This window comes from Schistocerca americana, chromosome X (genome assembly GCF_021461395.2).
Source record: "Schistocerca americana isolate TAMUIC-IGC-003095 chromosome X, iqSchAmer2.1, whole genome shotgun sequence".
Taxonomy (NCBI): domain Eukaryota; kingdom Metazoa; phylum Arthropoda; class Insecta; order Orthoptera; family Acrididae; genus Schistocerca; species Schistocerca americana.
In genome coordinates this window covers 460,423,767-460,450,237 of record NC_060130.1, presented here as the reverse complement: position 1 = coordinate 460,450,237, position 26,471 = coordinate 460,423,767, and positions in this window count along the sequence as shown.

The following is a 26,471-nucleotide window of genomic DNA, read 5'->3' as shown; positions in this document are numbered from 1 at the left end:
CCATCCTGATTTAGGTGCTCCGTGATTTCCCTTAATCCCTACAGGCAAATGCGGGCATGTTTCCTTTGAAAGGGCACTGTAGTGCCTCGTTTTATTTTCTCCCAGTAACTCACCGAAAAATCTTAACACAAGCTTTAATAAAAAAATTTAATTCTACCATTACTGAGGATGAGGAACCGGGGAATGTGAATACCCACAAGTTTCACTTTAAGTTTGCTTTTATTGGAACACAAGTAGTTAAAACACCAACAATTACGTGTTGTAATTGATTAGGTAGGTCACAGCTATACAGACAACAATTTACACAAACAGATTAAGGCTTGCAAATTTAGAAATTTAAATTCCACGAAAATTAGGGAATAAACAGTTAAACAGAGAACTACTTGGTTCAGATATGACTGGTATACACTATAGCACTGAAACACCTTTCGACGAGATAAATCGTAGAAGGCAGAGAACTACGCTAATTCACGTGTTACAGGAACCGGATCAGTTAGTTTAACTTGAGAGTGATATTTCAGTGTGCTTACTTAAACAGTAAATAAGACAGGATAAATCTGGAAAGCATTAAAAGGGGCATATACATTAAATCATTGAAATAGCACAATAAATTTAAAAATATCATAAATATGTATAAACAGACTTCTAACCCAAATCTGCTTCACCCTGAACAGTTCAACATATAAAAGGGGTTACAAATTATTATTAAAACCATGGCTTTGGGATCACATTGGCCGTGTGAAGTCAACTTAATAAACTCGACCGCGGTAAGTTACTCTCTAGAGCTGTAAGAAACTATCTTAAGGTCAAAGGAATCCTAATGGACCAGCGCTGACCTGAAGCTAGCTTGAGGAATTAAGCCTCTCCCTAACGCTGAGGCAGGTAAAGAAAGGGTAAGATTGATCTCCACAAGGTGCTAAACTCTTTAATTGAAGCGATTGGCTGAAGAACAAACAAGTCACGATAGAATTCGAACAGCCACCAGGAGCTGGGCAGTGTAACGGCATATAGCAAGAGCCCCGCAAATAAATCTTTGCAGATTTCGGGCATTCACGCATCTAGAATAAGGGTAGAAAATAGGAGACCCTGTAATCACTCAAGAAATTAGAGGACTGGAATGAACTGAATAAAATTACTATTAATTAACCTAAGTATTAAATTAGATATACACCATATGACTGTTGCGAGTGCTGAAGCACTTAACAGACCTTTAAGATGGTATAACGTGGACTTGACCAGAACCCAAAAAAAGGAGAACATCGCATGTCAAAACCCCATATCACGGGCGGAACAAGTTTTACTTAATTTATAGTATAAAATAATTATTTAACTAATTAACTAAAGCCTCTTAGAAAACTGGATTAACAAGTTACACAAAAGCAAATTTAAGTCACATTTATCTTGGTTGCTTGACGTGCATCGTGAGTGGTATGGGACGTTTTGGTTATCGATTCAAACAAACCCAGGACTCAACCACAAGACAACAAAAATTCATTTCTAATACATTGGGCTGAATATTAACACTGAAATGATCGCAACAGTACACAGCGGAAGAAACGGAAGAGACTACTATAGATTCTGACAGGAACAGTCAACAGTAGTCACGACAAATAACTGCGGCAATATGGCCTGGTTACTGAATCACCGTTTTAGCGGAATGTAAATGTCAACCACCGCTAAACAAAGGTGTATGATAGATCTTACATTGATTGACGCACACTCCGACGGATAACTACCGGTACCGGGACACAGTCTTCCTTCCACACTGGCAACATAGAGGAAACAGAACTGATAGAATTTCGATAACGTCGTGAATCAGACACCACTATTACGTCCAGACGTCAATAACCTTACCGAGGCCATGTCTACAATCAGCATAGAGCGTCGACAACGATCGCACTACTCGCGACCACTTCCCAGTACCGGCCTTCCCGTCACCGTCACCCCCTGATGTGCGTGCAATGAGTAACCGCTCCTTGCAGAGCACACAGCGCCGCCTTGGAATCGCTAGTAAACAAAAGATGGGGCGTGCCGGGAATTTAAATTAACGCTGCAAGCGACATTAAGAGGGAGAGGAATCAAACTGTAAGGAACACACAGTTCAGGCACAGCCGACATCCTTTCCAAATCTGATCAGACCGATGACCTCGCTGTTTTGTCTCCTCCCCAGAAACAACCCACCCACCCAATATGCCGGATGTCAACGACAGAGAATACAGAAAAAGATTTGAGTGGCACCAGTGGAGCCGACAGGAGAAAAGGACACTGAAGATCTTGGAAGAAGAGCGGGAGAGAAGAAGAGAAGGAATGAAGAGGTTCTGCGAGAAAAAGAGGAAAATGCAGTCCATGAAGGGGATACCTGTGGTCCTACAGAGGCCGTAACGCAAGAAGAAGAAGAAGAAGAAGAAGATATGATCAATATTCAAGTTTAATTGGGATCACCATGAAAATTTATGGAGGATATCGGATTAAAATTACTGTGGCTTCATTCCCTGCATTACAGCAGAATTAATTAGTTTTCATAAATGTTTCCCTTTATGGCCGATCTTACGTCCGCCATATTTAACATTGCTTCAGTTAATTAGTTTTCGGCCGAGGTGGCCAAGCGGTTCTAGCCGCTATAGTCTGGAACCGCGCGACCGCTACGGTCGCAGGTTCGAATCCTGCCTCGGGCATGGATGTGTGTGATGTCCTTAGGGTAGTTAGATTTAAGTAGTTCTTAGTTCTAGGGGACTGATGACCTCAGAAGTTAAGTCCCATAGTGCTCAGAGCCAATTAGTTTTCATAAATGTTTCCCTTCATGGACGATCTTAGGTCCGCCATATTTAACATTGCTACGTCTCCTTGACCACAAAAGCCTTCTACTGGGTTTGCCTATGACGTAGGTTCTCGTCTGTCTCACTCGCACACTAAAGCGCCTAGGCCTCAATAGACAATAGACGCCTGTGAGTTTCCCCATCTCGTAGCGAATCTGCACCCTTTGTGGAATCCGGTCCTCGACGACAGGGTTCGTTCCTCAATTCCTGTATGCTGACTCTTTCGGCCATATATTTAAATGAGAGCTCAAAGCTCGTTAACTCACAACACTTTTCTAAAAACTGTGTTGAGCAGCTAGCTCGGCAGCCCACAAGCATTGGAAATATCTTAGACCTTGTAGCTGCAAATAGGCCGTACCTTATCGACAATGTCAGTATAGAAACGGGGATTAGCGATCATGATGTCATTAAAGAAAGTATGATTACGTAAGTTAATAAATCAGTCAAGAAGGCTTGAAGCGTGTTTCTGCTAGATAGAGCAGATAAGCAGTTATTAGCATCTTACGTAGACAGTGAATTTTCACAACTTAGTTACAGTAAGATGGATGTAGAGGAATTATGGTCAAATTATAAGCAGATTTTAAATCATGGTCTGGAGAGTAACGTGTCTAATAAGCGAGTAAAGGATGGGAAAGAATCACCATGATTTAGCAACGAAATTAGGAAGATACTGACAAAGCAGAGGCTGTGGCACTCTAGGCGCAAAAGGGAACGCACAAACGACGACAAGGGAAGCTTAGTAGAGATTCGGGCGTCTGTGAAAGAGCTATGCACGAAGCATACAACAAATACGACCATCATGCCTTATCAGAAGATCGGGCTGAGAACCCGAGGAAATTCTGGTCTTAGGTAAAATTGCTAAGCGGGTCTAAGGCTTCCATTCAGTCCCTTGTGGACCAATCTGGTATGGCAGTTGAAGATTGCAAAACGAAGATCAGAGTTTTAAATACCACGTTCAAGAAATCGATCACACAGGAGAATCGTTCAAACATACCGTCATTTGACCATCGGACAGACACCCGTATGGACGACATAGTATTAAGCGTCCCTGGCGTACACAAACAACTGAAAGAATTGAAAGTAAATAAATCACGAGGCCCGGATGGAATATCAATTCGATTTTACAACGAGTGTTCTACAGCATTGGCTTCTTATCTAGCTTACATTAATCGTGAATCTCTCCCCCAGCACGAAGTCCCAAGAGACTGGGAAAAGGCGCAGGTGACTCCAGTACATAAGAAGAGTAAATGAACGGACACGCAAAATTACAGATCGGTATCCCTAACTCCTGTTTGCTGCAGAATCCCTGAACATATTCTCAGTTCGAATATAATAAACTTTCTTGAGACTGAGAAGTTTATGTCCATGAATCAGCATGGTTTTAGAAAGCAATGTTCGTGCGAAACTCAGCTTGCCCTTTTTTCACATGATATACTGCGAACTAGGGTTGAAGGGCAAACGGTCGCAGGTTCGAATCCTGCCTCGGGCATGGTTGTGTGTGATGTCCTTAGGTTAGTTAGGTTTAAGTAGTTCTAAGTTCTAGGGGACTGATGACCAAAGATGTTAAGTCCCATAGTGCTCAGAGCCATTTGAACCATTTTTTGAATAGGTAAACCCTTACAAGTACCTTGGTTACAAATACATGGGTGTAACAGTTTGTAGGGATATGAAAAAGAGTGATCACGTAGGCTCATTCATTGGTAAAGGCGGTATCAAACGTCGGTAGAATGCTTGGGAAATGCAGTCAGCGTACAAAGAAGATTGCTTACAAATCAATCATGCGACCCATCCAGAATATTGCGCAGGTTTCCGGGTTTACCAAATAGAACTAACAAAGGATACTGGATGAATACAACGAAGGGCAGCACGAATGGTCACAGATTTGTCTGATCCGCTGGAGAATGTGGCAGACATTTGAAGATAGATATAATATATCATGAAAAAACCTGCTTACAAAGTCTGAAGAAATAGGTTTAAATAATGACTCAAGGACTTAAATACAACTCATTACATGTTTCTCCCACAAGGATCGTGAGGTGTGAATTAGATTAATTACAAAACGCACAGAGGTGTTTAAACAGTAATTCTTCCCGCGCTCTTTACGTAAATGAAATGGGGAAAAACCCTACGTATAGTACAATGGGACTGCGATGCACTTCCAAGAGATTTGCAGACCACAGATGTAGATATATAAAGCAAGTCAACATGTCATATATCATAATGCAAGATTCTGAGAATGACCACATATTCGAAACAAAACTAAATATCTTATTAGCTACTCGTTCTATAGAATATGTGGTTCTCTAATTTGAAGAATTTAAGATTCTTATTGGCTGCAAGCAGACTTCTCCACAGACTCTATGATAAATGTAGATGTCATGTGGATAATAAGGTCATAAGAGATAAACAGCAGTTACTTATTCTTTTCAAAATAGCGATCTTCCTACAAACTAAACTCTGGGAAACTTAACTTTTGCAAGACCAAATAGCAACGAAAGTTTAATGCACATTAATGCAGTTTCCAAGATTTGCTACACTTCGTTAATTTACACTTTGAATCGTTTGACAACTCTGAAAATTCCCCTTGGGAATGTGATTTTGAACGTTTTTAAACACATTCTATGTTTGAAAATATAATTTTCCACATAACATTTAAGCCGTGTTTTGTGTTTAACCTCCGGCCAGATTGCATAGCAATCGAGACATAACCGTCTCACTTATCAACTTCTTAGCAAGTGTTTCTTGATTCCTCGTAGCCGTAATATTAAACCAATTGACTAACACTGCCCCCAAAACTCTTGTGTTTAATCCCTATCTCAGTTTACTCTCTCTCTCTCTCTCTCTCTCTCTCTCTCTCTCTCTCTGTGTGTGTGTGTGTGTGTGTGTGTGTGTGTGTGTGTGTGTGTGTGTGTGCGTGTTAAGTCTGTGTCCATTTGTGGGCTTCCGCCGCTGCAGAGAGCTTATGTTACGGTAAAGCAAAGGTAACTGATGTTGTTACAGATACCAATATGTTTAATAACTAGATGTTCTTGGTTATTCTGGCTGCTTTTAAAACGTAGAACATTAATGAAAGCTACTCATGGAAATGAAGAGTATGGACTAATATAGCTTCCAGCATAAGAAAAGGAAGGAATGAAGATAAGAATTCAACGCGCCGACGAAGTCGAGGTGATTTGAAAAGGAGCAGAAGCTCGGGTAGGGCAGCGTGTCGTTGGATATCGGCCCTTTCCATTTCTAAAATACCTATCACAGGATTTACGTAAGTTATTACTGACTGACCGCCCGTCGACCAATGTGTTAGAGCACCAACAACGATGAACAAGTTGTGGATCCAGTGCAGACTGTTTGCAATCAGAATCCTATCAGGCCAAGAATGGAACGCAGGAACAAAACTCCCACCCACACGATTAAATGTGCTATATTTACCTCACGTACGAAATTGTTATGATTACCGGCCGTTCAAGGCAACAGCTTGACACGAGTAATGGTCTATATGTCAGTTATAATTCGTATCCGGGAACGCTGCGTCGGCAGCGATGCCGCTGTGAGCAACTTAGAGCATCTAGAGACTGTACGTATTCAAATGGCTCTGAGCACTATGCGACTTAACTTCTGAGGTCATCAGTCGCCTAGAACTTAGAACTAATTAAACCTAACTAACCTAAGGACATCACACACATCCATGCCCGAAGCAGGATTCGAACCTGCGACCGTAGCGGTCACGCGGTTCCAAACCGAAGCGCCTCTAACCGCACGGCCACACCGGCCGGCGACTGTGCCACCGCTCGATGTGCAGATTCGGGGTGAACAAGTCTGCGCAAGGGGAGCGCTGTGCTCACATTGACCACGCTTTTATCAGATTACTCGTTATCTAAGTGACAGTTTCACCCCACGCTTGCTCTCTCAGTGAAAAGCATCAAGAGAAGAAATTCAATGTAACAAGACACGGGTGCCTTACGAGTGATGTGTGCGTTGCAAGGCCTCGAAACAACCAGACAATTGTCTTTTATTTGATTAATAATCAGAGTAATGGCAAAGACGGTTGCAGTAGCGATAGGAAGCTCGTCCAAATTGAAAATAAGTTCAGAAAACATGAAATGGAGTAGTCCACTAAAAACTATCTATGTAACGACGGGATAATCAACAGGAAGAATAAGAGCACTAATGAATGCAGAACTACATTGTATAGTTTGAACTGGAGTCTGCTAACATATAAACCAATCTTGGTCCACCAGCGTCAATGTAAATACAATAAATGAGTTAGTAACATCAGTCTATTGTTAATTCGTTAACAGAATCAAGAAATATCTATTCATTTCCTTCATAGGGAGACTAAAGTACACTGTTTAATCAAAAACGCGGCTCCGGACTGGGCGCCTAGAACCGCGAGACCACCGCGGCCGGCACCTATTCCAAGTGTGACTCGTTGATACTGTAATCAGAGGATATACCATGGTCTTACCTTTCGTGAAGTGCCAATTTTATATTTACGAACATTTAAAGTAAGTTGCCAGTCTGTGCACCAATTTCAGATCTTACTAAGTTCTGACTGAATATTTGTGTTCTTTCTTTCAGACTGCACTTCGTTGTACGTATCTCCATCATATGCGAAAAGTCTGGGGTTACTATTAATATTGTCCGGAAGGCCGTTAATACAGAGCATGAGCAGCAAGGAAACAAAAAAAGTCTTCCCTGGGGTTTACACGAAGTTAGGTCTATACCTATCGATGACTTACCATCCAGTCACAAATTTCGCTTGATACCTACACGACAGTGCATCCGAAATCGGGAATCGAAAAATATTTCTTCATACATGGCTTCCAGTAATTCATATGAGAGAAGTAAGAGTTGGGTTTCAAATGATCGATGTTTTCGAACGCCACGTTGATTAACACAGAGGACGCCAATCTGTTCGAAATGACTGATTAATTTTGAGCTCAGAATGTGTTATAAGATTTTACAACAAAATGATGTCTAGGATAGTGGACGGTAGTTTCGTGGATCACTTCTGTTCCTTTGTTGTAGATGGGTATGACCTGTGCTTTTCTCAAACCACTGGGCAGCGTTCTTTGTTATAGTGAGCAACTACAGATTATATTTAACAGAATGGCTATGTCAGCGGCAAATTGTGTATAGAATCGGATAGGGATTCCATCGAGTACTGGGGCTTTGTTCTATTTTAACGATTTCAGCTGTTTCCCAACGCCATTGACACTAATATCTACTCCATTCATCTTTTCAGTGGTACGATAGTTAAACTGGTTCAGTACTTGCCCTCAATGAAGGCTTCACGCATTGCTCTCTTGGAAGTCAGAAGCGTTTCATTCAGCATCTCTGAATACAAACTGTCTCCGTAAGAGCGTGTAATAATGTAACAGGACATAGAGAATGCACCACTAAACAATCTGAGTTAGGGAACCTAGTGCCAGAGAAGCCAGCTTAAGGAAATGTGGAAGTGAACTAGTCTACCACTTTATGTAGCATAAATGTTTTCTAGTTTAATCACAACTGGCAGAACTAGCACTAATGCAAGAAAGGATATTGCGGAGACATGGCTTAGCCACAGCCTGGGAGATGTTTCCAGATTGAGATTTTCACTCAGCAGCGGAGTGTGCGCTGATATGAAACTTCCTGGAGGATTAAAACTGTGTGCCGGACCGAGACTCGAACTCGTGTTCGCAGAAGAGCTTTTGCGTAGTTTGGAAGGTAGCAGACGAGGTACTGGCAGAATTGAAGCTGTGAGGATGGGTCGTGAGTCGTGCTTGGGTAGCTCAGTTAGTTGCCGGTAGCTCAGCGTGTTCGTTCAGGGGGTTAGCTTCCCTCTGTAACAAAAAATAAAATAAAAATAAAAAGATGTGATATTTAATGGATCTATGACAAACTTAAACGGGTGTCTTAAGAAGTCCGCCCCGAACAGATGCAACGAACGAAAACGAACAAAATGAGATTTAAAGAAAGTTGGTAGAGCACTTGCCGGCGAAAGGCAGAGGTCACAAGTTCGAGTCTCGGTCCGAAACACACTTTTAATCTGACAGGAAGTTTCATATTTATATTGTCCCATGACAGAACATGCTATGGATCAACGACAGACCCATTCATTACTCAGAGACGTACTGTACAGTACGATGGAGCAGTGCCTGTACAGTATTTCCTGGTCGCTGTATTGTAAGGGGAGGTCCTATTCCATGGCCTGTGAAGTCACCTGACGTGAATCCCCTAGATTATTTCCTTCTGCGATATCTAAAATAGCTTGTGTAAGAAGCAACAGTAGATACCAAGATGGAATTAGTCGCCAGGGTTGTAGCTGCCTCGGGTGTGATTCGAAACACACCAAGGATATTTGGCGGGGTGCATCAGAATCATGTTCGCTGATGACATGTCTGCATTGAGGCTGATGACCGTCAGTTTCAGCACATTTCGTAAGCTACATTACAAATGGTACGTTGATTGTGTCAATTATGGTATTTGCAGTTAACTATTGTAAATAAAAAATGTACACAGTAATGTGCTTTTATTCCTATTCTCTCCTTCAGCTGGCTTCTCCGACCCCAGATTCCCTATCTCACATTGTTCAGTGGAGCATCCTCTAAGTCCTGCCAAATTTTTACACGATCTTACGGAAGCACCCTGTATGTAGCCCTGTGCTTTGGTTTAAAATCTACTATGAACAAGTTTCTTTTTCTTTAGAAGTTTCTTTTTACGTAAGCATCTCTCTATCTGCAGGGCGGTGCACTGTTTTAAAACCTATTATGAAGTAATTTCTGTTTCTTTAGGAGTTTCTTTACAGTAACTGTACATCATGGATGGCCCTGCCATCGAAAGCTGTTCTACCAGATACATACACTGAAGAGCCACCGAGAGCAGTGCAGCAGAGTGCATAGCACGACACACGCTAGAGGTCGGCTCACCACGGCCGCCGAAAACTGACGTGTATCCGAAATTCCGAATATTTTTCTTTCTTTTGTTACTTTGTCTAGGTTTTACACTACCACTTCCACGGAACTGCTTGAAGATTTTGATAAATAACCGTCTAAATTGTTGACGTCGATTGGGATATATTTCCGCAAACGCCGTACAAGAACGTATTGAATTCTACCTACACACTCAATACACTATGAGCATATTGGCTGTTTCTGCATCGGCAATTCCCATCGTCCACTCACGACCTAATGTCAGGACTGTCACAAACTGTCTAGCAAGTCGCAGTGCACTCAAGGAGCACACAAGCACACTGTCAGCAAACATAACAATATCGTACCTAGCAACTACGCAAGCTGAATTGAACAAACAATTGTTGGTGAGGAAACTTTTCAGAATACGACATCTCGTAAACGACTAGCGGTAGAATCCTGCAACAGACACCACTGACTTTCTAATTTGCCCCAATTTTAGTTCTTAATGCCAATAGTCATTGTTGCATTTAAAGCATTATTATAATCTGTTGATCGGCTAACAAGACCAGCCCCTGACTACCAACTATTTCTGTGAATACCACACATCAATAGCAGTTTCCATTTCCGCAATATTTGTGGTGCAAGCTTTAAGTTATTCACCTTGTTTATGAGCCTGATGCCGATGTTGTGTTATTGCAAGAGGTCACAATAACAAACCTGCACTTTCCTGGTTTCAAGTCGCTCTGCAATGAAATGAAACGTGTGTAAGGTATTTGTGGCGGAGATTCCCCGTGGGTGGCATTCGACCGCCTGTAGCAAGTCTTTTTAGCTGTCGTCGCTTCGGCGATTTACCAGAATTGGTGATGATGAATTGATAATGAGGACAACACACACGCTCAGGCCCGAGCCGAGAATTCCCTGACACATCCCAGAATAGAACCCGAAGCTCCGAGGTCGAGAGAAAACAACGCTAAACGCAAGACCACCGGCAGCTGGCCGCTCTACTCTGCAATGCAGCACCTTAATAATACAGTACAGTGGTAGCTCTCTTAGTCCGGGTATGTATTCCAGTACACGAAGTCGAGCAGTTGGAAAGATGATGAGGCGTATGATCACAATGTACGACGTTACTGTAATGGATTTGTACGCGCCATCCGGTAATACTAATAAAGAAGAAAGAAACACATTTCTAAGGAAGATATTATTTAGCTGCTGAGAATTAACTCCCAGAACATTATCATAGGAGAAGGTTTTAATTGTTTATTGATCCTACAATTCTAACTATCGCAAGGAAGAACTATTGCATGGAAATGAAAAATCAAGTGACAAAGGCAGAAATGGTAGAGAATGCTCTCTAAATACTGCATGGAGAAACAAACTTATGACAACTGACGAAAAAATAAAAATATATAAAACAATGGTGCGTACATACGTAGCAGAAACTAGAGCAGAAACGAAAAATATGGAACAAAAATTAACGTCAGTGGAAATGGATGTTCTAAGACTGGTGTTCCAAAGAGTAAACATGTGGGACAAAAGAAAAATTGTGTCGATAAGTGAACAGTATCGAATACAAAATATAAATAAAAAAGAAATTTGAAAGGAGTATGAGGGAAAGATGGACCCCACAAGGTTATCTAAAATCTGGAAACATGGATGACCGCAAGGGAAACGACTACCCGGATTACCATCCAAGAGATGTGACAACACGTGGTGCAGTACATCCATCACGGAATAAAGGAGACAAACAGGGGATAACCTAGTAAGCAGAAGAAGGAGAAGAAGAAAGGCGAAGAACTGCACGACACAGAAAAAAAATGCGCTGCAAAGATGCATGGGAAATCAGGTATCCCACGTTATTAAAATTCACCTCTTTTACATCATCCTCGGGTAGCAGACTTGATGAAATTTACACCTCTGATAATATTTGTGGTCAACTATTAGCTGCGTACGTCTTTCCGGCGTGTCCCTCTGATCATTTTGCGTTATCTGTAACAACAAATTTACCAAAACAGCCTACAAGGATGTAAACGTAAACACTTACACAGTTACATGGCGAAGAGGTATTGATTCTACACTACACAGCGAAGAGATGACACCATGGTGGTGGCCACGGAGCGTTAGTTGCAGACCTTAGGGACTCCTTGCTATCGTCCGACACTGGAGCCCATCCACGTATACGACTATCGCTGTAGAAAAACAAGAGGAATGGAGGACTCAATCATGAGTGCACGACGCAGTCACAGGTAGATAATGCTTCACCCCTCCTTGACAATGGACACTGATAAATGTGTCGAACCACCACATCCATCTGTCGTAATGAGTGTTCCTATGCCTGCAAACTTGCGGCAGGTTTAATGGGTTGGTTCCATCAATTTAAACACAGCCGGTTCGAAAGTGAGGCTTTAACTGCTGCGCGATATGCTGTGAATGTCAAAATGGTTCAAATGGCTCTGAGCACTATGGGACTTAACTTCTAAGGCCATCAGTCCCCTAGAACTTAGAACTACTTAAACCTAACTAACCTAAGGACATCACACACATCCATTCCCGAAGCAGGATTCGAACCGTAGCGATCGCGCGGTTCCAGACTTTAGCGCCTAGAATCGTACGCCCACCCATGGCCGGCCTATGAATGTCAGATAGGGACATTACGCTTACTCAAGAAGTTTGTTCGTAAACCTTCCCAGGCTTCTATGGTTATACTTCGTACATTACACTTGCTGGTGATGCCAGTAGCAGTACGGCCATACTGCTGGGATGTGGCATGGAGATTGATAATTTAATGTTTTTCCGATCAGCCAGAGGGTTGTTGAGAATCACATGAGGTACGTGGACTGTAAACACTTATGCCTTCTCTGGCACGGGCAATAGATCTGACCAATCGCGTATCTACTTGGAAGAAATCACGCCTCTCTTCCTGGGATGCTCTGACAACTGTGTCATTGGCGGTGACTTCAACACCGTGCTTCACCCGAAAGATCCCACCACATGTCCTGAACTCCATTTGATGGTGCATGATGATTACCCAAGATACACTTACGTCACCGGTCACTCTGCCAGTGACCTCGTTGGCATTTGTGTCTCCCCTGATCTAGCGGCAGCGAAGATGCACGAAGAAAGATCGCAGCACATGTATCTCTCTCAGTCGTTAGAAGACATGGAGGACTCGTGGTTGCTGTAAAATGAATGAACGCACCTTCAGAAGGTGAAATGTTTTCGACTTACTGTGGACAAATTGACTGCATGCGAAGATCGACTGCTGAGATATTCCTCCGGACTGAAATACTGGCTCGAATGCGCCAAACCGACACTGCGGCGGGTGACGATGCAATATGGTAGGTAGCGATCCCTTTGGCTTGATACTTTACGTTGCTCTGAGAACTCATGGTAAGCCCACCGTCCCCTGACCGAAAGACGGACACTCGCTGCATCAAGGTGAAGATCATTTCACATACGCCGTGGCGTCTCGAAGGTAATCGGCAACAGCGACTACGAAAGATGATCCACCATCTTCACTTGGCAAATGGACGCTGTTTGACTGCAAAGGCAGACACTGTGACCACTACCAATGTTTCTACCGTGATGAGCATTATGATGGTGCAGCGTTTGCTGAAGTATCACATTCGATATCGGGTAGCCTAGACGGAATGAAAGCGAAGTCTCTTATGATACCAATTACCCGCACAGACGTCGAGGAAACCATAGCAAATGATAAAAGTAACAAGCCCCTTGTACCGATGGTATTTCCTTGGAATTCTACTGGGCCTTTCATGATTTTATGTATCTTATATGGACATCAATGTTTCAGAAATTCATGGCACATATTGCACCACTGCTACCGTCCTTTGTTGAATGCCGTATTATCCCGATCCCCAAGCCAACAGGAGGACGAGGTATTGAATATCACAGCCCGCTAACCTCTTTCACCAGCATCTGTAAGACATTTCACAAGGCTCTTGGCAACACAACTGAAGAGCGACTTGCACCAATTACTTCCTATGGAATTAATGTCCGTGGGAGGAGTTACACTACTGGCCATTAAAATTGCTACACCACGAAGATGACGTGCCACAGACCCGAAATTTAACCGACAGGAGGAAGAGGCTGTGATAAGCAAATGATTAGCTTTTAAGAGAATTCACACAAGGTTGGCGCCGGTGGCGACACCTACAACGTGCTGACATGAGGAAAGTTTCCAACCGATTTCTCATACAAAAACAGCAGTTGACCGACATTGCCTGGTGAAACGTTGTTGTGATGCCTCGTGTAAGGAGGAGAAATGCGTACCATCACGTTTCCGACTTTGATAAAGGTCGGATTGTAGCCTATCGCGATTGCGGTTTATCGTATCGCGACATTGCTGCTCGCGTTGGTCGAGATCCAATGACTGTTAGCCGAATATGGAATCGGTGGGTTCAGGAGGGTAATACGGAACGCCATGCTGGATCCCAGCAGTCGACGTGACAGGCAACTTATCCGCATGGCTGTAACGGATCGTGCAGCAACGTGTCGATCCTTGAGTCAACAGATAGGGACGTTTGCAAGACAACAACCATCTGCACGAACACTTCGACGACGTTTGCAGCAGCATCGACTATCAGCTCGGAGACCATGGCTACGGTTACCCTTGACGCTGCGTCACAGGCAGGAGCGCCTACGAAGGTGTACTCAACGACAAACCTTGGTGCACGAATGGCTAAACGTCATTTTTTGGTTGAATCCAGGTTCTGTTTATAGCATCATGATTTTCGCATCCATGTTTGGTGACATTGCGGGGAACGCACATTGGAAGCGTGTATTCGTCATCACCATACTGGCGTATCACCCGGCGTGATGGTATGGGGTGCCATTGGTTACACGTCTCGATCACCTCTTGTTCGCACTGACGGCACTTTGAACAGTGGACGTTACGTTTTAGATGTGTTACGACCCATGGCTCTACCCTTCATTCGATCCCTGCGAAACCCTACTTTTCAGCAGGAAAATGCACGACTGCATGTTGCAGGTCCCGTACGGGCCTTTCTGGATACAGAAAATGTTCGACTGCTGCCCTGGCCATCACATTGTCCATATCTCTCACCAATTGAACACGTCTGGTCAATGGTGGCCGAGCAAGTGACTCGTCACAATACGCCAGTCACTTCCCTTGATGAACTGTGGTATCGTGTTGTAGCTGCATGGGCAGCTGTACCTGTACACGCCATCCAAGCTCTGTTTGACTCAATGCCCAGGCGTATCAAGGCCGTTATTACCGCCAGAGGTGGTTGTTCTGGGTACTGATTTCACAGGATCTATGCACCGAAATTGCGTGAAAATGTAACCACATGTCAGTTCTAGTATAATATATTTGTCCAATGAATACCTGTTTATCATCTGCATTCCTTCTTGGTGTAGCAATTTTAATGGTCAGTTGTGTAATAACATGCAGACGGCGTTCAGTGACTGACGGGATGTGATAACCGTCGCTGAGTTTTTTCTCCTTAGAGGCGCACCGATCACAGTGGACTCTGACAGTGCTTTTGCAAGGTGGGCCATGATTTCCTTCAAGTGGTGATGTTTCGCTTTGCTTTTCTCTCGGCCCTTGTCAGTGTCGTCTTGCGACTTGTCCGTTGTACATCATCCAAACTGCTGCTTCATGGAAATGTGGCGTGTCTCCTGTCGTTAGCCGGCCAGGGTGGCCGAGCGGTTCTAGGCGCTACAGTCTGGAAACGCGCGACCGCTACGGTCGCAGGTTCGAATCCTGCCTCGGGCATGTATGTGTGTGATGTCCTTAGGTTAGTTAGGTTTAAGTAGTTTTAAGTTCTAGGGGACTGATGACCTCAGAAGTTAAGTCCCATAGTGCTCAGAGCCATTTTTGAACCTCCTGTCATTAATGAGAAACACGAGACGTGATTTCGACTGCAAAATACAAGTATGGTTCACTCCGTCCTCGGCTCGCAGTGTGTCTTGATGGGTGCGGGCTATCATAGCCTAGTGTTTGGACCCTCAGCGAACTGGTGGATGCTGGTACGGAGGATCATCGCCTTTCATCTTTGAACTGCGCCTCAGCCACATATGTCACTGTACGGGGAAGTAACGTATTTTCCATCTACGTAGTCTCACACTCTGACATGAATCAAGACAGTTATTTTGCTACCTTTTCTGATATGATACAAAGGATATGCTCGACTACTGGGCATTTTTACAGGAACGACATGACTCTGTGATGAAGCTACTCCGATACCGTCAAATTTTTGTCAGTTTTCACAATGTTTAGCAACCAGTTTAGGGGTCAGTTTCACTTTTCACAGCTCATACCATGAATGTAATAGAACTGATGCAAGGTCTACGTCTAGCATAAAATTTGTGAATACAACAAACAAGTTTCACGCGGACGGTGGCATCTTTCTTGGAAAAAATTTCTGGGCATCTGAGTACCTTTTTTACTATATAGAGTTTCATGTTAGTGTTATCGGAGCACGTTATAAGTTCCCCCGCCATCTTCCGACACACGGACTTGCGGGTCCAAAATACTTTAAAGATATTCTGGAAAATGTTGCATTTGAACTTCATGTAGGACATAGGTTAACATTTCAAAGATAGGTTAAGTTGTTAAACTGACCTTTTTGAAACAAGGAAATAATAGTAGATAATAAGTATATTTTGTTAACATAAACAACTTACAACCCATACAATAATATAATTCCACTATAGCTGTTCATTAATCTCACCGCAAATATTCAAAGTGACAATCACCAGCGTAAATGCATACACGTCGAATGCGCATTAAATTTCGCTCAATCTCTCAAACATAGCTGTTAATGAGACAGGCAGTTCGGTCCCTACCAAATAGTTTCTTTTCATTTTCGGCAGTAGTTCCATATACCAACGATATCGCGTTAGCCAACAACAAAATTCGACTGTGCTCATATTGCAAATAATTGCCCATTGTTACACAAAGTCGCACCACAGTAGTATGAAGCACCCTTGGTTCAGTCACGTCCTACTAGTGGTCGCAATACTCAATTGCTTTCCTGAAAATTACCATTTTATATGCTTTAAGAAAGGCAGCAACCAGTCCCTTATACAGGCCTATTGCCTGACAAAAATGTGAAGCACAAAAAGTGGAGGAAACAGCGACCTGAAATTTTGCAGGTTGAATGTATATGTGATATGATCGCAGTGACTGTAAAATGAAGTCAAGTTTGCAAAGAACTAGGAAGTAAGAGTCCACGTAACAATATGACGCTATACTCTCTTCGGCCTAGATTTCTGAACTGATTTGTTTGGGAAGAGTGTCATGAAGCTTTCGTCCTCCTCCTGAGGCAAGATGGCCAGCAACCTTTGTAACACATCCTCGTATTCTGGATACTGGAACCAGTATGGAGTTGACGTCTGAGCTGGTCCCACACTTCTTGTATCACGGACACGTCTGGGGATCGTTCTGGCCGCCAGAGCACCTCAAACTGACGCATATATATTATAGAGTAACGTGACATGTGTGGTCGAGCACTGTCTTGTTGAAAAATTGCACCTTGATACTGTCGCATGAGAGGAAAGACGAGAGGATGCAGGATGTTCGAGACATACCACTGCCCAGTCAGAGATTCTCAGTCACTACCAGTCGTGGCGTTAAGTCATACCCGATTGATCCCCAAATCATGACGTCACACTTCTATGCCTCTCGAAAACCTTGAGAGCAATCGACCTCTCTGCCGGCTGTAGCTACACTCGCCGACCATGGTCATCCGAGGTAGTGCAGAAAACCAAGTCATCACTGAACACAATGCGACGCCACTCGTCAGCTGTACAGGCTTCTTGGTCACGGTACCAGGCCAAAAGCAGCCGTTTTTGTTGCTGTGTTTATGGCAGCCTGTGTACGGTACACTAATTCCCTAGTCCGTCTGGTGCTGGTCTCCGACAAACGGTGCAGGATGACACAGGGTGTATCACGTAGTCTGTTACCCGTTCTCGGACGGTAAGAGCAGGTTTACAGGGGTTACGATGAGCTTGGAGCACATTACGAAGATCTTCCTTTGTGGTGGTGAGACGTGATAGACTTGAACCTTTACGATAACCATGCTTGTCCGACGTCGGGCCACAATCACATTCGAATGACCCACAGTTCTGAGTATGACACGATTCGAGCAACTGTTGAAACGGAGAAGCACAATGAAGCCCTTTCAAACTCTTTGAGGTGCTCATAACGCTGCCACTTTAGTATACGACATATATGAGACAGTCATAGTGATCGCTCGAACACTGACACTGTTCGTGCTCTTACACACTGTGTGATTAAAAGTATCCGGACACCTGGCTGAAAACGACTTGCAAGTTCGTGGCGCCCTCCGTCGGTAACTCTGGAATACAGTATGGAGTTGGCCCACCCTTAGCCTTGATAATAATTTCCACTCTCGCAGACATACGTTTAGTCAGGTGCTGGAAGGTTGCGTGGGGAATGGCAGCCCATTCTTCACGCAGTGCAGCACTGAGGAGGTGAGATTTGCCACAAACTCGGCGTTCCGAAACACCCCAAATGTGTTCTGTATGATTCAGGTCAGGACTATGTGCAGGTCAGTCCATTACAGGGATGTTATTGTCGTGTTACCACTCCGCCACAGACCGTGCATTATGAATAGGTGCTCTTTCGTGTTGATGTAATCACTATGCCCGAATTGTTCTTCAACAGTGGAAAGCAAGAATGTGCTTAAAACATCAATATAGGCCTGTGATGTCATAGTGCCAAGTAAAACAACGAGGGGTGCAAACCCCCTCCATGAAAAACACGAGAACACCTTAACACCACCACCTCCGAATTTCACTGTTGGCCCTCCACACGCTGGCAGATGTTCACCGGGCATGCGCCATACACACACCCTACCATCGGATCGCCACATTGTGTACCTTGATTCGTCACTCCACACAACGTTTTTCCACTGTTCAATCGTCCAATGTTTACGCTGCTTACACCAAGCGAGGCGTCGTTTGGCATTTACCGGCGTGACGTCTGGCTTACGAGTAGCCGCTCGACCATGAAACCCAAGTTTTCTCACCTCCCGCCTAACTGTCATACTACTTGCAGTGGATCCTAATGCAGTTTGGAATTCCTGTGTGATGTTCTGGATAGATGTCTGTCTATTACACGTTACGACCCTCATCAACTGTCGGCGGTCTCTGTCAGTCAGCAGAAGATGTCGGCCTGTACGCTTTTGTGCTGTACGTGTCCCTTCTAGTTTCCACTTCACTATCACGTTGGAAGCAGTGGACCTAGGGATGTTTAGGAGTGTGGAAATCTCGCGTACAGACGTGTGACACAAGTGACACCCAATAACCTGATCACTTTCGAATGTTCCGCGGTGCTTCCCATTCTGCTCTCTGACGATATCTAATGACTACTGAGGTCGCTGATATGGGGTACTTGGCAGTACGTGGCAGCACAATGCACATAATATGAAAAACGTATGCTTTTAGGGTATCTGCGTACTTTTGATCACATAGTGTATACTGTAGAAGGCCTGGTACAACAGTAAGTACGAAGGAAGCTAACGCACTCTAGTGAGTGGTATACTTTGTAAGGGTACAGACAACGATCCTATACTCGCCGGATCGAAGTTACCCTTACGCTTCTGTTCTGCAGCGCAGAAGCATTGCTGACGAGGATGCCCCCTAGTCTAGAAGGGAGAGATTGGCGCCTGGAGATAGTTTGGCGCGGAATGAGTCAGTCGAGCAGGAGCAAGCTTGCAGAACATACCATGAGAGCTCGCATTTCCAGCAGTCGCGCATAAAAGTGAAGTATTTTGAGGAAAATTTACACAATTTCGTTCTAGAGCCATCAGCCCAGTGGGTGGCATACGTGTGTGAGCAAGGAGAGAATTTTTAAGTTCAGGATTAATTGCGTATCGGGGGAGATGTTATATAATGAAAAGGCGATCGTACAGGAAGGAATAGGCAAAGGTAAACTCCTATAAGCTCGTGATAAATGAGTGGCTGTATTTGTAACGTGAGTGCGATGAGAACAATTAGGGACGTGATACTTGAATTTAGGTGGAATAAATTAACTGTGTCGTACAAAAGTGTTCACATATTACAACCTCTTCATTATTATTATAATATTCCGATAGAAAATGAATTTTTAGAACAGTGTGAGAGAATAGATAAGAGAATAGATAAGGCTCACGGTAAAAACTTTACTTATAGGTACATGTACCTTCGTAGTAAGTTCTCCCTTCAAAACTGGATGCTTATTTTGGTCCGATTGCTATTCTTCCAACCAGCCGGACTATAGCAAGTAATAAATAACTACAAATCAATTAATACTGTTGGGACCGGCTTATACCTTGTCCAAAAATTTTTCAATTGTGTGTGAAATCTTATGGGACTTAACTGCTAAGGTCATCAGTCCCTAAGCTTACACACTACATAACCTAAATTATCCTAAGGACAAACACACATACCCATGCCCGAGGGAGGACTCGAACCTCCGCCGGGACCAGCCGATACCTTGTCACAGAGAATTGCAACTGTAATCATTTACATACATATCACTGGCGTGTACGTGTATGAAGATACACTGACGTCCCACCGTATCTTATGGGTCTTTCATATTTTTGGGAGGCAATATATTTAAAATGGCTGGTGGCAGAGGAACTTTTTGGTATGGTCGTAACTGCCTGTTCCATCAACAGCTTTATTTGCGACAGTTATTATTATTATTATTATTATTATTTATTTTATGGCCTTCATTGGACCACTGTAGTCAAAAATACAAAGTTCTAAACAAGTTGTTACACATGGATACAATTTGGTTCGACAATAACTTAATATATTTAGGTAATAAAATTATTAGAGGCTATTCTTATATGAAAGGTGTTTTGCTCTTCTGTCTGCCCAATATTTCTTCATTCTTTCAGATATTTCCTTTCTTTCTTCATCTGAGACAACTCTTCCGGTACTCCTTTTATTGATTTTCATTTGTAGTCTGGTTTGCGGGTCTTGCAGTATTCTGGTTTTCTCTGTCTTGTTTTTTAGGTCATCTACTGTAATTTGAAGTTCTTTTATATCTTCCTTAATTTCTGTGATCCATTTAATGTCGCTCTTGCTATTCCACAATTTTTGTATTATTTTTTTACTAATTCTGTTTTCTGGATTTCTCATCAGATGTCCAAAGAATGAGATGCGTTTCTTCCTGATTGTGCTCATGACTGGTTCTATTTTCTTATATACTGTTTCATTTGATGCTATTCTCCAATGTCCATTTATTTTATACTGTTTATTTATACATTTCCTAATTATTCTTCTTTCTATTTTTAGTATTCTGTCAATTTCTGCAGTATTAGTTGTTTTGAAGATAGTTTCAGCTGCATACGTTATTTCTGGTTGTGTAACTGTTTTATAGTGTTTTAATTTTGCATCTATAGATGGGCTTTTTTTGTTGTATGTAGTTTTGGTAATGTAATTTGCATAGTTCAGTTTTTTATTCTGTTTTGCCATGATGGCTTCTCATTTAGACTGTATGTTATTATTTCGCCTAATTATTTAAATTTATCAACAATTTTGATTTCCTGTTCTCCTATTGTAATTTTGTTTGCAAGTGGTGGATCAGTTAGCATAATCTCCGTTTTTTCAAATGATATTCTAAGGCCTACTTTCTCCGCTATTTCTTGTAGTGATTTCACTTGTTGCCTGGCTTCTTGAACGGCTAGGAGAGCAAGATCATCAGCGAACCCCAAGCAGTTTAAGCTAATATCATCTTTTGCACTTCCAATTCTTATCCTCTTTGGATTGTCCTTGTACCATTCTCTCATTATGTATTCCAGTGCACAGTTGAAAAGTAATTGTGATAGGCAGTCACCTTGTCTTAAGACTGTTCTTATGAGGAATGGTTCCGAAATTTCTCCTCTAAACTTCACTTTTGATTTGGTGTTAGTTAGAGTGAGTTGTATTATTTTAATTAGTTTTGGATGGAGTCCTTGATTTCTTAAAATTTTAATACTGAAGGTCTGTGGAGACAGTCATATGCCTTCTTAAAATCTACAAATGTTATTGCCAGAGGTTTGTTCCGTTTCTTGTAGTATGCCATAATCAATTTTAATCTAATTATCTGCTCTGCACAGCTTCTCCATGGTCTGAAACCTCCCTGATATTCCCCTAACTCCTGTTCTAATTGCTCCTTGATTCTTTCATATAGAATCTTGGATAGAATTTTATATGTGCAATCTAGGAGTGAGATTCCTCTGTAGTTTTCTGGGTTGCTCTTATCTCCCTTTTTGTGTAGTGGGTGGATGATAGCTGTGGTCCAATGTTCGGGAAATTGTTCTGTTACCAAAATTTTTGTTAGAGCCATGTATGGCATTTTCTTCAGTTTTATGTGTTTGAAACTTTAACCATGCTTGGTGTCTATCTTCATGGAATTTGTCACATTCTGATGTCCACCATGCATGTTTCCTTCGTGGGTTCAAGGGAGCTAGATTCTCTGCTTCTTTTTTAAGATTAGGCACTAGTTGTTCTAGATCATCTGTTAATTTGATGGTTTGTGTTATTTGTTGGTACTTATTATTTTTAATTAGCTGATGTGGGTCAAACCTCCTTTTTATTTTATTAGTTTTTCCGGTCCTCTTCTTTAACGGTGTGAATTTGATTTTAGTTTTAACCATATAATGGTCTGATCCTGTGTCTACTCCTCTCAGTACTTTCACATTGTGGATCTCCTTATGAAAATTTTTGTCCATACAGACATGGTCTAGCTGCCAATCGCCCTTCCTCCAGTCTGGATGTTTCCATGTTTTAAGTTTACTTGGCTTCCTCTTAAAGTACGTTGATTTAGATATAAGGTTGTGTTCTCTGCAGAGTTCTACAAGTCTTTGATCGTTTTTGTTTGTAAATTTATGTGGACTCCATTTTCCAATTACATCTTTATATTTCCTTTCTTTTCCCAACTGAGCATTGAAATCTCCCAATAAGACTTTTACATTCTTTTTATTTACTCTGTTCACAATTTGTTCTAGAAGGTCCCAAAATTTATCTACCTCTTCCTTTGTTTTTGTTAGACATTTTTTTTCATTTGTTGGGGCATGAGCATTTATTATTGTATAGGTTTTGTTCATTGTTTTAAAGCTTAGAGTCGCAATTCTTGGTGATACTGCTTGGAAATCCGTTACTGAATCTATTATTTTTATGTTTACTAAAAACTCTGTTCCAAACTGGGGACATTGTTTCATTGCCCTCGGTCCTGGTTTCCCATTATAAATTCTGTATCCTTGTGATTCGAATGGGTCCTCTGTGGTGTTTCTCATTTCTTGGATCCCTGTTATTAAAATTTTTTGTTTATTTAGTTCATCTGTGAGCTCCTTGAGTTTTCCGGTCTGAAGTAGTGAGTTTATGTTGTGTGTTGCTATATAATTTATTTGCTCATGTTTAATCTTCTTTTTGTGTTTTAGTGTGCATTTAGATGGTTGCAAACGCTCCGATTCGTTGCTGTCTTCTAGTTGACTACCCACCGAATCCGATGTAACCTTTTCCTGCCTTTTTGAGCAGGACAGTGGAATTTTTTTCCTAAAAGACCTTTCCATTTTTGACTGTCGAAGGTTGTCAACCTTAGTTGGAGTAAGCTGCGATTTACAACTTCGGTTGTTAACCGCAGAGGGTGCGTTTGGTCCGCGAGAGCTATTTTATTTCACTCAAGTCCGCCAGTAAACCGGTGAGGACTTCCCTATCCGCCACCTGGGACGCGCCACGTAGGAGTATCACCTCTCCTCCTATTATGACAGTATAGTAGGTTCGTGGCATTTGCGACAGTATATGATTATTAATGCATTTTTGGCATGCATATATATTGGTGACTGTCATTTCGAACAGTTGCTGCAAGATTAAGTTATTGCTATGTTGTTTCATTATTTTAAGAAATACAGCAACCAGGGTGTTTCAGAGTCTTTGCATCACAAGTCTAGCAGTGATAGTTTACGTCATGAGAACAACTTCTGTCACCTATAAAATGTTCACTGACACTTCCAGACGAGGTTAGGCGTCTTTAATTACTGGCTTAAGCCTCTGAGAGGTGACATGGCATAGGCACTCAGTGGTGCGCATCACGCCACAGGAGGGCTGAAAAAACATGAATAACTTGTGCTACTTCTGATCCCTTTTAAATTTCGTTGAATGTTTTTTAACGGTCCCCAATGGCTCAACTCTGCATACTAGAACAAAAATTGCGGTGACACAACACTCCAAGTTGTTCACATTACGTTCAGTGGGGTTATACCCCTACGATGTCCTTAGAGAATGGTTGAGTCGCCCAGAGTTTGCGCCAGTGTCAAAGGCCCCACGCTTTTGCGTCGTTGCAGAATAAAACTGTAAGCATCAATGAGCCTAATGTCACACTCCTGTGGCGCAGCCGGGGAAAAAGACGGCGATTCAGAAATATGACCCTGTAACTCTTTGCGCAGTATATGATCTGGTACCTACACGGGATGAACTCACTGGAGGAAGTACCGACTAGTGTCCATATGAATCGAGAGGAACTGTGACACTGCGATGTGGACAGACAGTAGCACCTGTTGCTTATGGCCATTAAAATTTACACACCACGAAGATGAGGTGCTACAGACTCCAAATTTAACCGACAGGAAGCCGATGCTGTGATATGTAAATGATTTGCTTTTCAGAGAATTCACACAAGGTTGGCACCGGTGGCGACACCTACAACGTGCTGACGTGAGGAAAGTCTCCAACCGATTTCTCGTACACAAACAGCAGTTGACCGTAGTTGCCTAGTGAAACGTTGTTGTGATGCCTCGTGTAAGGAGCAGAAATGCATACCGTCACGTGTCCGACTTTGATAAAGGTCGGATTGTAGCCTGTCGCGATTGCGGTTTATCCTATCGTGACATTGCTGCTCGCGTTGGTCGAGATCCAATGACTGTTAGCAGAATATGGATTCGGTGGGTTCCGGAGGGTAATACGGGACGCCGTGCGCGATCCCAACGGCCTAGAATCACTAGCAGTCGAGATGAAAGGCATCTTATCAGCATGGCTGTAACGGATCGTGTAGCCACGTCTCGATCCTTGAGTCAACAGATGCGGACGTTTGCAAGACAACAACTATCTGCACGAACAGTTCGGCGACGTTTGCAGCAGCATGGACTATCAGCTCGGACACCATGGCTGCGGTTACCCTTGACGCTGTGTCACAGACAGGGGCGCCTACGATGGTGTACTCAACGACGAACCTGGGTGCACGAATGGCAAAACGTAATTTTTTCGGATGAATCCATCTTCTGTTTACAGCATCAAGATGGTCGCATCCATGTTTGGTGACATCGCGGTGAACGCACATTGGAAGCTTGTATTCGTCATCGCCATACTGGCGTATCACCCGGCGTGATGGTATGGGGTGCCATTGTTTACACGTCTCGGTCACCTCTTGTTCGCACTGACCGCACTCTGAACAGTGGACGTTACCTTTCAGATGTGTTACGACCCGTGGCTCTACCCTTCATTCGATCCCTGCGAAACCCTACATTTCAGCAGGATAATGCACGACCGCATGTTGCAGGTCCTGTACGGGCCTTTCTGGATATAGAAAATGTTCGACTGCTGCCCTAGCCAGCACATTCTCCAGATCTCTCACTAACTGAAAACGTCTGGTCAATGGTGGCCGAACAACTGACTCGTCACAATATGCCAGTCACTGCTCTTACTGAACTGTGGTATCGTGTTGAGGCTGCATGGGCAGCTGTACCTGTACACGCCATCCAAGCTCTGTTTGACTCAATGCCCAGGTATATCAAGGCCGTTATTACGGCCAGAGGTGGTTGTTATGGGTACTGATTTCTCAGAATCTATGCACTCAAACTGCGTGAAAATGTAATCACATGTCAGTTCTAGTATAATATATTTGTCCAATGAATACCCGTTTATCACTTGCATTTCCTCTTGGTGTAGCAATTTAGATGGCCTATATGGTGGTCAGAAATAGTTTGAAAGCTTGTAAGCTTCCTGATTGAATTTTTCGCTCCGCAGCGGAACGTGCGCTGATAGGAAAAAACTTCCTGCCAGATTAAAACTGTGTGCTAGACCAAGATTAGAACTCGCGAACTTTGTCTTTTTGGGGGCATGTGTTCTTCAAAATGAGTTATGCCTCTGAGAGGCGGCATGGCGTAGGCACTCGGCACGACTGACGTCCCGACACAGTAACTTTACTCCCCCCATAACCTCATCTACTACCTTCCAGACTTGCGGGACTTGCACTTCTGGAAGAAAGGATATTGCGGAGTCATGGCTTAGCCACAGCCTGGGGAGTAGTCCCAGAATCAGTTTTTGGAAGGCAGGATATGAGGTATTGGCGGAAGTATGGCTGTGGATACCGATCGTGAGTCGTGCTTGCATAGCTCAGTTCGTAGAGCACTTGTACTCTAAAGGCAAAAGCCCCGAGTTCATGTCTCGGTCCGGCACATGGTGTTAAGCTGCCGGTAAGTTTCAGCATGTAAGGATGCTGTAGAATAGGATGTACTGGGAAATAAACTTTAAGAATAGAAATTCGACAGGATGCGACGTTTCAGGATCAATTAGAATTTGAGTTAGCTGATCATGCCGTTGCGTCAGCAAATTCAAGTTGCCCGACAGAGACGGTGTTGCCAAACGTGTTGTTCATACAGTTTCCTAAAACCGAAGAAGAGAGCGGTGCATAAACTGTACATCGGAAAAAGTAAGGATCGAATCTGAGCCAAAGTCTGAGCAGTTTCATATACTATCTACGGTATGAGAACAACTAACACTAACTTTA